The following is a 14,195-nucleotide window of genomic DNA, read 5'->3' on the forward strand; positions in this document are numbered from 1 at the left end:
ATGTGGGGCTTATAAGAGAATTACAACTCCATAGTGAACACTTGGGTAGCTAGCATGTATCTGAGTGAAAGTGGGAGGTTCACATCTAGGCAAATAAAGCAATATTCAATAAGAAGCCAATGTGGGGGGTAGGTTATTACTAATTACTAACAAGGAATGATTACCATGATGCTGGAACTCTCCTTTAAGCTTATTATTGCATTTAATACAACTAACTTTGATTTTTTTTATTGTCAAATGTTTCAAAGTTTTTCATTGCAGCACTGCATTGTTTTTAATAACAGGTTATGACAACCCAAAACTCTATTACAGGAAACTTAAAAAAAAAAAACCCAAACCTGTTGCATTCATCTGGTGGAGTACTATGTAGCTGTAAAAATGAGCAGGAAGATCTCTGTCTACAGATATGGAGTGATCATCATCATATATTATTAAGCAAAAAAAAAGTGAAAGATACAAAACACTTTTATAGTATTTGAATTTTGTGTAAGAAAGAGAAGGGGGTGTGACCATATTTAAATGCATTTGCTTGTATTTTTAAAAGAAACAATGAAAGGATAAACCAAAACTAAGAAAACTGTGTAAAGAGGAAGGAAAAGAATTGCAGAGTTGAGGAGGAAAGCAAATTTTCTATTAATGTTCTTTTTTAGAATAATTTTGACTTGTAACCATGCAAATATTTTCATAATTAAAACACAAAGGAAAAATAATTCTAAAAATTGAAAAAAAATAAAGTGAATATAGCTGTATGTTGAATGAAAGGGATATAATTATATAGCAAAATAAGCTCAACAAAACTCTATTATCTTTTCTACAAATGGGAAATAAATATCAACTTTAAAAATAGGCTTTTTTAAAGAGAAATTTTAGGTTCACAGCAAAATTGAGCAGAAGGTATGTAAATTCCCATGTTGACATCCTGCACCAGAATGTATATTTGTTAAAATGATGCCCCTGCATTAACACATCACTGTTACCCAAACTTCACAGTTTATTTTACCATTCTACTCTTGATGTTGTATATTCTATGGGTTTTGACAAATGTATAATGACATGTATCCTCTATTATAGTATCATATACTAAATTATCATATACTACCCTAAATTTCTCTGTGCTCCCCCATTCATCCTTCCCTCCTGCCTCTCTAACCTTTGGCAATTACTAACCTTTTTACTAATCTCATTATGTTAATGAGTGCTCTAACGAAAACTTCATTTTTTTTTTATCTTCCCCATTTACCTCCATCTCAAAGATACAAGGGTGGGAATTTACCACCAGGTATGCACTGCTCAGCTTTCCCTCTTCAGAAGAACTGTCCAAACTGCTTAAGAAGGCAGTTTTGTCGACTTATTTCTTCATAGGTCTTGTCTTCTTTCTGTCTTTTCGATTCTTCTTTTAAAGCTCTTTTATGTCCACTACAGGAGGAAAAACTTAAGCAGAAACAGGGACTTAATTGGATAAAGGTAGTGGATGGAGTATCAGATGACCATCAAATAGCTGTAAGAGCCACTGATGCTTTGAACCGAACACAAAGAAACTTACAGGTTAAATGATAGGGATTTTTCAGTCTGCAGTTGAAAGCTACAGCTTCTTATCCTGGAGTTGCTCAGAGATGATAAAAGTTCTTAATTTATATGACATTTAAATAATGCAGTTTTTGCAAAATCAAATCAAAGTTAATTCAGATTTTAAAGAAAACTTTTTCAAATTTTCTCTATGTCAAGGAGAGATCAGTGAATGCTAAAACTTGGTGTATTTGGATTGCAGTACAACAGAAGACAGTTTGTTTCTTGTGTAAACAGGTCTTGAGAAGATAAAAGTGCAGAAAACCAAAAGAGAAGGCTATGAGAGTCATTCTTTGGAACAAGTGATGACATTGCTATCCACTCCCAAGTAGTTAAAAAATGAAGTTAAATAGGTAATTAAAGTATTTTTAAATGCATATGTTATAATATGTTTAAATCCATATCAGAAACAAATCAGACTCCCATTTGTTTAAACATTGGAACCTGGTACTTATATTTTCAGAGTAATGGGAGAATCAGGAAAAGTGCAGTTAGTTTCCCCAAGGCCTAAAATCTTTAGCATCATAATTTAATTATACAGATGAAAGATCATAAAATTCCTTTTGAATTTTCAAAAATAAATGTAGTTATGTTAAACCATACCTCCTTTGATATTTTATTAACTTGTTGAATTGGGAAAATAATTAAGGAGAAAAATAGGTTACTTTGGAACATTTTCCCATATATTTTACAGAACAATCTTATTGTACCAGTATTACAAAATGAATTAAAATTATAAATCTGGTACTTTATATTAAGCTTCTAAATCTAGCTTTTAATGAAAAATCTTTGCTGTTTCTGTAATGGTAAGATAAATTAAACTTCTACCTTATAATTGATAAGCTCACAATTAAATTTATTTTGTTAGAACCTGAAGAGAATGTGTGAGTGTGTGTTTTGGGGGGTGTTGAGGAGTGTGGTGGAGAATATTAGGAGGAGGAATTTCACATCTGAGTTATTCTTAGAGAACCACAGTCTACAATTTTGCCTTGATAGAATATTGTGATAGGGCATGATTTTATTCTGATTTTATATTTCAATGTTGCTATTTTAGTTGTCACTTTTGTCCTCAAGTGGTAAGGTACAAGCGTAAATTAAAATGTCACATGTTCTGGAAATATTAACTGAGTGAACAGTGGTTTCTCTTTGTATGTGAATTTAACTGTACAGATAGCAATATTTCAACTTTATCATGCTCTAGATAGAAATCATTTAACACTTCTATTCTAAAACCACTTGATACTTTAGTAAGTAGATAGTTTCAGACAAATTTAACAGGAGTCCAGCAAGATACCAAGGGCATTCATTCAATTACTTAATTAGAATTATGTTAAATATTCCATACTAAGAGTATAGTGATAGTAGGTATCAGTTAGTCAGCTCAGTTCAGTTGCTCAGTCGTGTCCGACTCTTTGTGACCCCATGAACCGCAGCATGCCAGGCCTCCCTGTCCATCACCAACTCCTGGAGTCCACCCAAACCCATGTCCATTGAGTTGGTGATGCCATCCAACCATCTCATCCTCTGTCGTCCCCTTCTCCTCCTGCCCCCAATCCCTCCCAGCATCAGGGTCTTTTCAAATGAGTCAGCTCTTCGCATCAGGTGGCCAAAGTATTGGAATTTCAGCTTCAGCATCAGTCCTTCCAATGAATATTCAGGACTGATCTCCTTTAGGATGGACTGGTTGGATCTCCCGGCAGTCCAAGGGACTCTCAAGAGTCTTCTCTAACACCACAGTTCAAAAGCATCAATTCTTCTGCACTCAGCTTTCTTTATAGTCCAACTCTCACATCCATACATGACCACTAGAAAAACCATAGCCTTGACTAGATGGACCTTGTTGACAAAGTAATGTCTCTGCTTTTCCATATGCTGTCTGCTGCTGCTGCTGCTAAGTCATGTCAGTTGTGTCTGACATCCTAACTTTCCTTCCAAGGAGTAAGCGTCTTTTAATTTCATGTCTGCAGTCACCATCTGCAGTGATTTTGGAGCCCAGAAAAATAAAGTCAGCCACTGTTTCCCTATCTATTTGCCATGAAATGATGGGACCAGATGCCATGATCTTAGTTTTCTGAATGTTGAGCTTTAAGCCAACTTCTTCACTCTCCACTTTCACCTTCATCAAGAGGCTCTTTAGTTTCTCTTCACTTTCTGCCATAAGGATGGTGTCATCTGCATATCTGAGGTTATTGATATTTCTCCTGGCAATCTTGATTCCAGCCTGTGCTTCCTCCAGCCCAGTGTTTCTCATGATGTACTCTGCATATAATTTAAAAAGCAGGGTGACAATATACAGCCTTGACATACTCCTTTTCCTATTTGGAACCAGTCTGTTGTTCCATGTCCAGTTCTAACTGTTGCTTCCTGACCTTCATACAGGTTTCTTAAGAGGCAGGTCAGGTGGTCTGGTATTCCCATCTCTTTCAGAATTTTCCACAGTTTATTGTCATCTTCACAGTCAAAGGCTTTGGCATAGTCAATGTTATGACCAACCTAAACAGCATATTAAAAAGCAGAGACATTATTTTGTCAACAAAGGTCCGTCTAGTCAGGGCTATGGTTTTTCCAGTGGTCATGTATGGATGTGAGAGTTGGAATATAAAGAAAGCTGAGGGCCGAAGAATTGATGCTTTTGAACTGTGATGTTGGAGAAGTCTCTTGAGAGTCCCTTGGACTGCAAGGAGATCCAACCAGTCCATCGTAAAGGAAATCAGTCCTGAATATTCATTGGAAGGACTGATGTTGAAGCTGAAACTCTAATACTCTGGCCACCTGATGCAAAGAACGATTCATTGGAAAAGACCCTGATGCTGGGAAAGATTGAAGGTGGGAGGAGAAGGGGACGACAGAGGATGAGATGGTTGGATGGCATCACTGACTCAATGGACATGAGTTTGAGCAAACTCCTGGAGTTGGTGATGGACAGGGAGGCCTGGTGTGCTGCAATCCATGGGGTCACAGAGAGTAGGACATGACTCAGTGCCTGAACTGAACTGAACTGAACTCACAAGTGTAGCTGAATGTTATATCCATTGTTACAAGTCAGGATATTAAGGCTCCTGCTGTTATTGTAGTGCTGTTTGCTTCTTCTTTTAGTTCTGTTGGTATGACCTTTACATATTTAGTTGTTCCAATGTAGGGTACATAAATATTAAACATGTTATATCTTCTTGAATTGACCACTTTATCATTATATAATGACCTTCTTTGTCTCTTGTGACAAATTTTAGTTTAATGTTTATTTTGTCTGACTTAAGTATAACTATCCCTACTCTCTTTTGATAACTTTGCTTGGAATATCTTTTCCCTATTTCTTCATTTCAGCCCATGTTTTTAAAGTTTAAGTGAGCCTATTGTAGGCAGAATATTGTGGGATCTTTTTTTTCTCCCTTATCCACTCAACCATTCTGCCTTTTCATGGAAGAATTTAACCTATTCATATTTAAAGTAATTATTAATAGGTAAAGACTTACTATTGCCATTTTGTTCATTGTTTTATGACTATTTTGTTGTGCCTTTCTTCTTTTCTCCCTCTCTTGCTGTCTACCTTTGTGGTTTGGTGACTTTTATATGGTGATGTGCTTTGATTCCCTTCATCTTAATCTTTTGTGTATTACTGTACATTTTCCCTTTGTGGTTACCATGAAGCTTATAGTTATAAGATATCTTATTTTAAAATACTATCTTAAGTTGATAATTTTGGCAAAATATGGAAACTATACTTCTCCCTCCTCTTTCACATTTTATTTTTTTATTGGCCATGCCCTGCAGCATTTGGGACCTTAGTTCCTTAATCAGGGATCAAACCTGTGCCCACTGCATTGGAATCATGGAGTATTAACCACTGGATCACCAGGGAAGTCCTCTCCCTCATATTTTAGGTTATTGATGTTTTACAGTTTACAGCTTTTAAAATATTGTGAATCCAATAAAAAATCACTATAGTCACGGTTATATTTATTATGTTTGTTTTTTCATTTTAAATCTTGAGTTGAAGGTTATTTATGCACCACCATTATAACAATATTAGAGAATCTGATTTTGACTATATATTTACCCAAAGGTCCCCAACATTTTTGGCACCATGGACCAGGGGGTGGGGGATGGTTTTGGGATAATTCAAGTACATTACATTTATTGTGCACTAATGCTGCTGCAATCTGACAAAAAGTATAGATCCAGAGGCTGGAGACTGCTGCTGCTGCTGCTGCTGCTAAGTTGCTTCAGTACTGTCTGACTCTGTGCGACCCCACAGATGGCAGCCCACCAGGCTCCCCTGTCCCTGGGATTCTCCAGGCAAGAACACTGGAGTGGGTTGCCATTTCCTTCTCCAATGCATGAAAGTGAAAAGTGACTGGGGACCCCTGTATTTACTTTTACTTTTGAATTTTACATGTTTATATGCTTTTACACTGCTAACATTGTTTCATTTTAGCTTGAAGAATTCTCTTTAGCAACTTTTGTAAGGCAGATCTGGTGTAGTTTAGCTTTTGTTTGTTTGGAAAACACTTTATCTCATTTCTGAAGGACAGCTTTGCTAGGCATAACAATCTTAGTTGACAGTCTTTCTTTCTCCCCAGTATTTTGAATACAACATCCCACTCTCTCCGCCTGAGTGATTTTTGCTTTGAAACCCAGTGATAGTTTTAGGAGGGAGGCTCTCTTAAATGTTACTTTTTAAATTGTCTTTGACTTTTGACAATAATTACAATGTCTCTTGATGTAGCTCTTTTTGGGTTCAACATATCTGGAGACTTTTGGGTCTTGAATATGACCAGTTCTCTCCCCAAGTTTGGGAAGCTTTCAGCCATTCTTTCTTTAAATAGACTGTTTCTTTCTCTCTTTCTTAAATTCCTATTATGAATATATTGTTTCCTTTGATGGTGTCCTACAAGTTCTGTAGATTTTCTTCATCCTTTTAAATTCCTTTTCCTCTTTCTTCTATGATTGGATAATTTCTAATTATCTGCACCTTAGTTCACTGATTCTTTTTTCTGTTTGGTCAAGTCAGCTATTGAAACTCTCTTCAGTTCTTCAGTCATTGTATCCTGAATACAATGGGATTTTAGTGTGTGTGTTGGTTTCTATTTCTTTAACTTCTCATTTTGTTCATGTATTGTTTTCCTAATTCCACTTAGTTATTTATCTGCGTGTTCTTAATAGTTTGATAAACTTCTTTAAGAGGATTATTCTGAATTCTTTTTCAGAAAGTTAATAGATCTTTAGGGTCCATTCCTAGAACTTTATTAGTTTCCTTTGGTGATGTCATGTTTACCTGACTCTTTGTGATCCTTGTACCTTGTTTTGGTTTCTGTGCAACTGAAGAAGTAGTTTTCTTTTCCAGAATTTACAGGTTTGCTTTGTCAGGGGAAGAACTTCACCAGTTATCTCAGCTTTGTGTCCTGGGCAGGTTATCTGGTAACACCTGTGGGAAAGTAAGGCTTGTTCTCTAGTTAATACTTATACTGCTCATACTCTGAAGTGGGGGGAGGGAAGGCTCTGACTGCTCTTACTCTGAAGTATGGGGAGGGAAGGCACTGACTGGACACCCTGATTAGGTGGGGCTGTTGGCTGTGCTCTATGGTCAGGTAGTGCCACTTGTTGGGTTCTGTGTTCCTCTCTGGTTGGACAGGTCAGTTTGTGTTCCTTTGTAAAGCATTGCTGCTTATTGGACTCTGTGACTGGGTAGGGCTGCAGGCACACGTTGCAATACCACCTAGTCAGGTGGGGCCTCAGACTGTGCTCCCCATCTGGATAGTGCTACTGGCTAAAGTCTGTGTTCAGGCAGGGCTGCAGGTAGGGCTTTATGATAGGATGGGACTTCAGGCTGTGGTCTGTTGCCAGGTAGGGCTGCAGGCTGTGCCCTTAAATTGGTCAGGGTCACAGGCTGGTTTTGTGATTGGATGCTGCAGGCTGTGTGCCACTATTGATAAAAGTTGCTCCATTGGGTTCCTTCATCTGGTGGGGCTGTCAACTATACTATACGGTTGGGTGGGGTGGAGACTGTGCTCCACAGTTGGATAGGGTTGCTGTCTGGGCTTACTTGTCAGGAGAGGGCCACAAATTATGCTCAGGCTATTCTCTTTGATTGGGTCACTGGCTAGATGAAGGCACAGGCTGTGCTCTGCAGCCAGGCAGTTCTATATGTTGGGCTTTAAGGCTTCCTGGGAGTCCCTATTTGGTTCTGTGTTCATGAAGGGCTGGAGGCTATACTCTTGAGTTGAGAGGGGCAGCTGGTTTACCTTCCTACCCCAATGCAGCTATAGGATGAACTCCATAACTGCCCATGTTTTTTGTCTAGGCTTTCCAGTTGGGCGAGACTAGAGATTATGTTCAGCAGTTGGAAGGGCTGCCATCTTACTTCCCTGAGTGGCCCCTAGAATGGATGTTATAGCCAGTAGTGATTGTTGGCTGGGGACCCAAACCTGACATAACTGCCAGTTGAGCTCCCTGGGCACATGAAGCCAGTGGTCTGGGTCTGCAAATGAGCAGAGACCACTGGCTACGATCTCTGCTCAGGCACAACCAGCAGCAGGAATGTGATTTGCAGACATTTGTGCTGGCTACTATAAACTCTGCTGCCTTCTTTATCTCTGTCTAATATCAGGTGGTCCAGCTCCACAAATTCCTGTGAGGTGAGATCCAAGTGGGCCTTCTGAGAAGCATCTGCAATGCTGAGGAAGTTGTATGCCCACCTTGGGCTAATTCCCACTAGAGAAATTATAGGCCCAGAGATGTCTCTTGATGCAGTGCTGTATCAGCCTTGGGAAGAGGTGATATGATCAAATTGAAACTGCTGCTCTTGCCTTTCTAACGTGGTCCCTTTTTTTTGTTGTTGTTGTTGTTGTTGTCGGTCCAAGGAGAGTGCTTCAGTTTTACCTCTGGGTTCTGGAATTTTCACAAAGGTATCTTGTCTCTGGATAGTTGCTAGTCAGTATTCCTCTAAGGAGAACTGAGGTCAGGGACAACCTACTCTTCCATCTTGCTGAGGTCACTCAAAGTAACTTTTTTTTTTTTGGCCATATTGTGTGGCCTGTGGGATCTCAGTTCCCCAACCAGGGATTGAATCCAGGCCATGGGAGTGAACCCATCCACTAGGCCACCAGGAAACTCCCCAAATTACATCTTAAATGTAACCAGCCCTTATTAAAACTTATCTATTCCTTCAATTATGAACATGGGCAACAAAAATTCGAAGTGTCAGAGTACCTATCACTCCGTCACAAAGAGAAATCATAAATATTCTCATGTATCACATACAAGTAGTTATATGTATTTAGAAATATTACTTGGCTCATCTCTGCTTTGAAATTATGACAGTTTATATATCTCACAAGAGATTTGGGTATCTTATGTATTAGTAAAGTATCACATTTACTTCTATACCAAAATTATTTTTAAAAATATTTCCTTCCTTTCTTTCAGTACATTTGGTTTTCATTGTAATCCTATTATTCTTTATGCATGTAGAAACATCATCAAGAAGGACCATCTAATTGCCAGAGTTATCCACTACACCAAACACATTCAGAAGCTAAGACACAAAGATCAATGTCATTGTAATAAGCATATCAAATTTGAGTGACGTGACTTAGTAATATTGCTCTTCACATTTCTCTGTTTTCTTAGTTTAAAATACAACATGCTTATTTCATATGGTGGGTTAATTTTGATTAACACATGCCAATAAGAAACTTAAAGGAGGCGATGCTAATTAGCTGTGGTGATTTGTGAAAAAATAAAAGATACTAACTTTTCACAAAGAGCTTGTCTGCTCAATGGTCCACAGGCATTCAGGGGGCCTTTGGTTTACTTGTATTAAATAGTCCTTCCACAGCAGCCACCTGAAAGCCATGGCTGATTTGGGAAATAAAAGACGCTAGGTCTCCCATAATTAAATTTTACAAATAATCTTAACAGGACTCACCAGATAGAGTGAAATTAATTAAAGTAGGATTGCCAGATAATTGGGTAGGGAAGATTTATCTCTCAGAAAACTACCCCCTCCAAACTAAAAATCTTTCCCATGGATTTAAAGAATAATCTTGTAGATAAAATAAAACATAAATCATACATCAAATCTGACCAAAACATTTAGCTTCCTAGAAACAATATACTTGGCTTTCCAGTGACTGAGGATATTGACTTAAGCTCTGAGAACTTCCAAGCCACAAACTGGAGAGTATTCAGAAATAAGCAACAGAATTTATATGGTGAAAAATGCTGTTATAGAAACAAAACATAACATTGTCCCTTAAATACACAATTAACCATTGTAAATTTGAATAATATGAAAAGGAGGTAGAGCTAGAGGGAAGATGGTGGGGTTAGGAAGGACCAGGAATCTGTCTCCCTATCCAGACAAAAATTATGCTGGCAGAATCTGTCTGTTGTAACTGTTTTGGAGTCTACTGAAGATTTCTATTCCTGGAGAAGCGTTGGTCCTATAAATTGAAGTTGATTTTAGTCAATTTCAGCTTTTAGCACCATAGCAGTTACTCATCTCACACACCTTCAACCTTGTGCAGACAACCATGAACATGTTCCTGAAGCAGTTTTTATGTAGTTTTATGTATTTCCTGTTGTGGAAACAGGGTGAGCAATAAGGAGAATGACCCCCAAATATTGGAAATCTTCTTTTACTGCTGACTACTGCTTCTGATGACAGAAGTGTGGACACAGAGGCAGGCTGCCATTCTTGCAAGCCCCTCTTTATCTGGCTGAAGCAATTTCAAGAGGATGTATAAGTCCAGCACTTCTTTTTCTCTCTTAATTTTTCTTTCATTTTTGGGAGCCAGACATTTAAGAAGTAGGGCATTCTAAAGCAATCCCATATGTTAAGGGAATTAAGAAAGTCATAAATATCCTGGGAGGTAAGTAGCCTTTAAAAACACAACTGAAGGGGGAAACAAACATTTTTGTAATAATAGGGAGACTTTCAGCTCAGTTCCGTTGCTCAGTCGTGTCCAACTCTTTGCAACCCCATGAACTGCAGCACGCTAGGCCTCCCTGTCCATCACCAACTCCTGGAGTTTACCCAAACTCATGTCCATTGAGTCAGTGATGCCATCCAACCATCTCATCCTTTGCCATCCCCTTCTCCTCCTGCCTTCAATCTTTCCCAGCATCAGGGTCTTTTCAAATGAGTCAGCTCTTCACATCAGGTGGCCAAAGTACTAGAGTTTCAGCTTCATCAGTCCTTCCAATGAACACTCAGGACTGATCTCCTTTAGGATGGACTGGTTGGATCTCCTTGCAGTCCAAGGGACTCTCAAGAGTCTTCTCCAACACCACAGTTCAAAAGCATCAATTCTTCTGCATTCAGCTTTCTTTATAATCCGACTCTCACATCCATACATGACCACAGGAAAAACCATAGCCTTGACTAAATGGACCTTTGTTGACAAAGTAATGTCTCTGCTTTTTAATATGTAGTCTAGGTTGGTCATAACTTTCCTTCCAAGAGGTAAGCGTCTTTTAATTTCATGGCTGCAATCACCATCTGCAGTGATTTTGGAGCCCGCCAAAATAAAGTCAGCCACTGTTTACTGTTTCCCCATCTATTTGCCATGAAGTGATGGGACCGGATACCATGATCTTAGTTTTCCGAATGTTCAGCTTTAAGCCAACTTTTTCACTCTCCTCTTTCACTTTCATCAAGAGGCTCTTTAGTTCTTCTTCACTTTCTGCCATAAGGGTGGTGTCATCTGCATATCTGAGGTTATTGATATTTCTCCCAGGGAGACTTTAGTATCTCACTAATGAACAGTACAACCAGACAGAAGATACATAAGGAAATAGAGAACTTGAACAATGCAATTAACCACCTAGATCTGACATATACAGAATATTGTATCCAAAGCCCAATGGGATATTTTCCAGAAGAGACTATATGTTAGGCCACAAATTAAGCCTCAGCAGATTTAAAAAGATAGACATCATACAAAATCTCTTCTACAATCACGATAGTTATACCAAAATCATGGTATACAATGAAAACATTGCTAAGAGGGAGTTTATAGCTAAATAATACGAAAAGATTGGAAAACTTCACTAAAGAGGCTAAGCCAGACTTATTTTAAAAACTGTATTCTAAAAAAATAAAAAATAAAAAAATAAAAAATAAAAACTGTATTCTTTTCCCAAGAAAAATATATTAATAATATAAAAACAAATTACCAGTGTATTGTTGGTTATAAACATCATTCATGTACTCCTTCCTTTGATAAACCTTTATTATTGATAAGTAGGTGTAATGTGCCCAAGCTTAAAGAAGTCCGCATTTAGATGTTGTTCAGCTGCTGCTGCTGCTAAGTTGCATCAGTCGTGTCTGACTCTGTGCGATCCCATAGACAGCAGCCCACCAGGCTCCGCCATCCCTGGGATTCTCCAAGCAAGAATACTGGAGTGGGTTGCCATTTCCTTCTCCAATACACGAAAGTGAAAAGTGAAAGTGAAGTCGCTCAGTCATGTCAGACTCTTTGAGACCCCATGACTTAGCCTCTTTAGTGAAGTTTTCCAATCTTTTCATATTATTTAGCTATAAACTCCCCCTTAAGCAGTGTTTTCATTGTATCCCAAAAAGACCCTACCAGGCTCTTCCGTCCATGGGATTTCACATGCAAGAGTACTGGAGTGGGTTGCCACTGCCTTCCCCAGATGTTGTTCAGAGCTAAGTATGGTACGTGTCAGCGGCTGTCGTGCACTCTTTCATGCACAGAGGCTACTCTTTGCTCTTTTTTTTTTTTTCCCTCTGAGGCATTTTATTTGTATGTATTACATCCCTAGAAAAAGAATCCAAGGATTTTCCCTCCTGTATGTTTTCGTCTTGCTTCTTCATGGTCCATGATGCCAGCTGAGGTTGTCAGTACAATGAAACCAAACTGACGGGATGGGAGCAGGTTATTCTGCCATTTTTCTAGATCTTTGAGTTGCACATCAAATCTAGGGCTGATCACTCCACACTTATTTAGCCTGCCTGTGAGGTTCACAACAATTTTCCCAGCCCTGTGATCATCAATGATTTCAAATTCGCCAATGTAACCATGCTTCATCATCACTGTTAGAAACCTGATGATGACTTTGGAGCACGGCCTAATAAGGACCTGGCATTTGCCTCTCTTTTCAGCATTGTTGATACTCTTGAGAGCATCGGCCAGGACATTCATGCGCACCATTCTGGCGGCACGGAAAGATGGCGGAAAGAGCTACTCTTTGCTCTTAAAGATTACACAGAAAAGGCACATGTATAGGAAACATTGCTTGACAGCCTGAAGCATACAGCAAGCAGACCAGAAAAAACACCTGTCATGATCCCCAGCATCCTGAAAACCCCTGGCACCAGTGGCAAGACAGTGCCACCACCCCTGCCTCAGCTGGATTGTTCTCTGTGAAATCAGGCAGAATTAGAAATCCCAGAGGCTTCTGATCCTCAACAGCCATTACAGATTTTGATCTGGGAAGTTGCTCAAACCTTGTAGCCTGGCTTGTATTTCCAGTGTGGTACTAGTAGGGCTTTACAGGAGGCCCCTGAAGTCTACCTGGTTTGCCTATTTGGAGACATCAGCATCTGTGCTGTCTGTACCAGAAAGGTCACCTTCATGTCCAGGAGCTGCCAGCTACAAAGGGGCTTCCATGGGACAAACACTTGGCTTGTAGACTCAGGATAAGATATTGCTCAGCCTCCTGCAGAGATGAGACATTGGGTTTGCTTTTTCCACGGATAAGTCACCAAAACATATGCTGTACATTGAAAAATAAAGGCCCAAACCCTCACTTCCATTTAAAATATGTGGATATAAAGCATTAGTTCAGGGAATAAAGTTGCACAATTGATGGCAACTTGGTGGCTTCTGTTGCATGCATAAATATGACTGCATCTTTTCACTACAACTTTCTATACTTATTTTCCTGTATCTTTTGAGTACAGTTTGTTTCTGCACTGTTCCAATAATTTTGACATGAAAATGTTATACTATCAAGTAAAAAACCACTTTGTCTCATCACTCCATTTGATTTCATCTCACCCACTGCTGAAGAATTTACAGGTATAGTCATGCCTTCACCACTGATGACTCTAAGTTTCCCTTAGGAATATGGAGGGGCCTCTGAGAATTGAGTTAAATATTTTTTTCCTATTAAAATTTCTTTTTTATTGGAGTATGTTGCTTTACAATGTTGTTAATTTCTAATGTACAACAAAGTGAATCAGCTTTGTATGTCAACCCAAGTGACATACATCCCCTCCCTTGGGAACCTCCCTCCCACCTCCCCATCCCATCCCTCTAGGTCATCACAGAGCACCAAGAAGTTTCCTGTGCTATATAGCAGGTTCCCACTAGCCAACTGTTTTATACATGGTCATGTATATATGTCACTCTACTCTCCAAATTTGTCTCATCAAGCTCAATCTTATCTCAAGGTCCTTCTCAAAATTCTCCACTGACCTTGAAGATGAGTTCTCAAACTCTGGCCCAAGTCATGCCCCCCAAAACTCTGTAACCTGGCAGGAGGCTATCTACTACTTGAAATGGTGTCTTTTTAAGGTTCTGACATAAGCTCTGGTAAAGAAGGAAAAATTTCATGCCTTTTGCCCATGATTAGGGCCAAATCACCTGCTGATCTCTAAA

General features: G+C 39.0%; 1 pseudogene across 1 annotated transcript; it reads right to left on the minus strand.

Annotated features, from left to right (window-relative positions):
• Positions 1 to 12,302: 12,302 nt before the first annotated feature.
• LOC147367567 (small ribosomal subunit protein uS8 pseudogene) lies at positions 12,303 to 12,770 on the minus strand (annotated as a pseudogene). Its single transcript, XR_015131932.1, has one exon. The product of XR_015131932.1 is annotated as a small ribosomal subunit protein uS8 pseudogene (transcript).
• Between the last annotated feature and the right edge of the window lie 1,425 nt (positions 12,771 to 14,195).

The sequence above is a fragment of the Bos grunniens genome, chromosome 8 (assembly GCF_055505025.1).
Source record: "Bos grunniens cultivar Pamir isolate PY7600 chromosome 8, Bosgru_T2T1.0, whole genome shotgun sequence".
Lineage (NCBI taxonomy): Eukaryota > Metazoa > Chordata > Mammalia > Artiodactyla > Bovidae > Bos > Bos grunniens.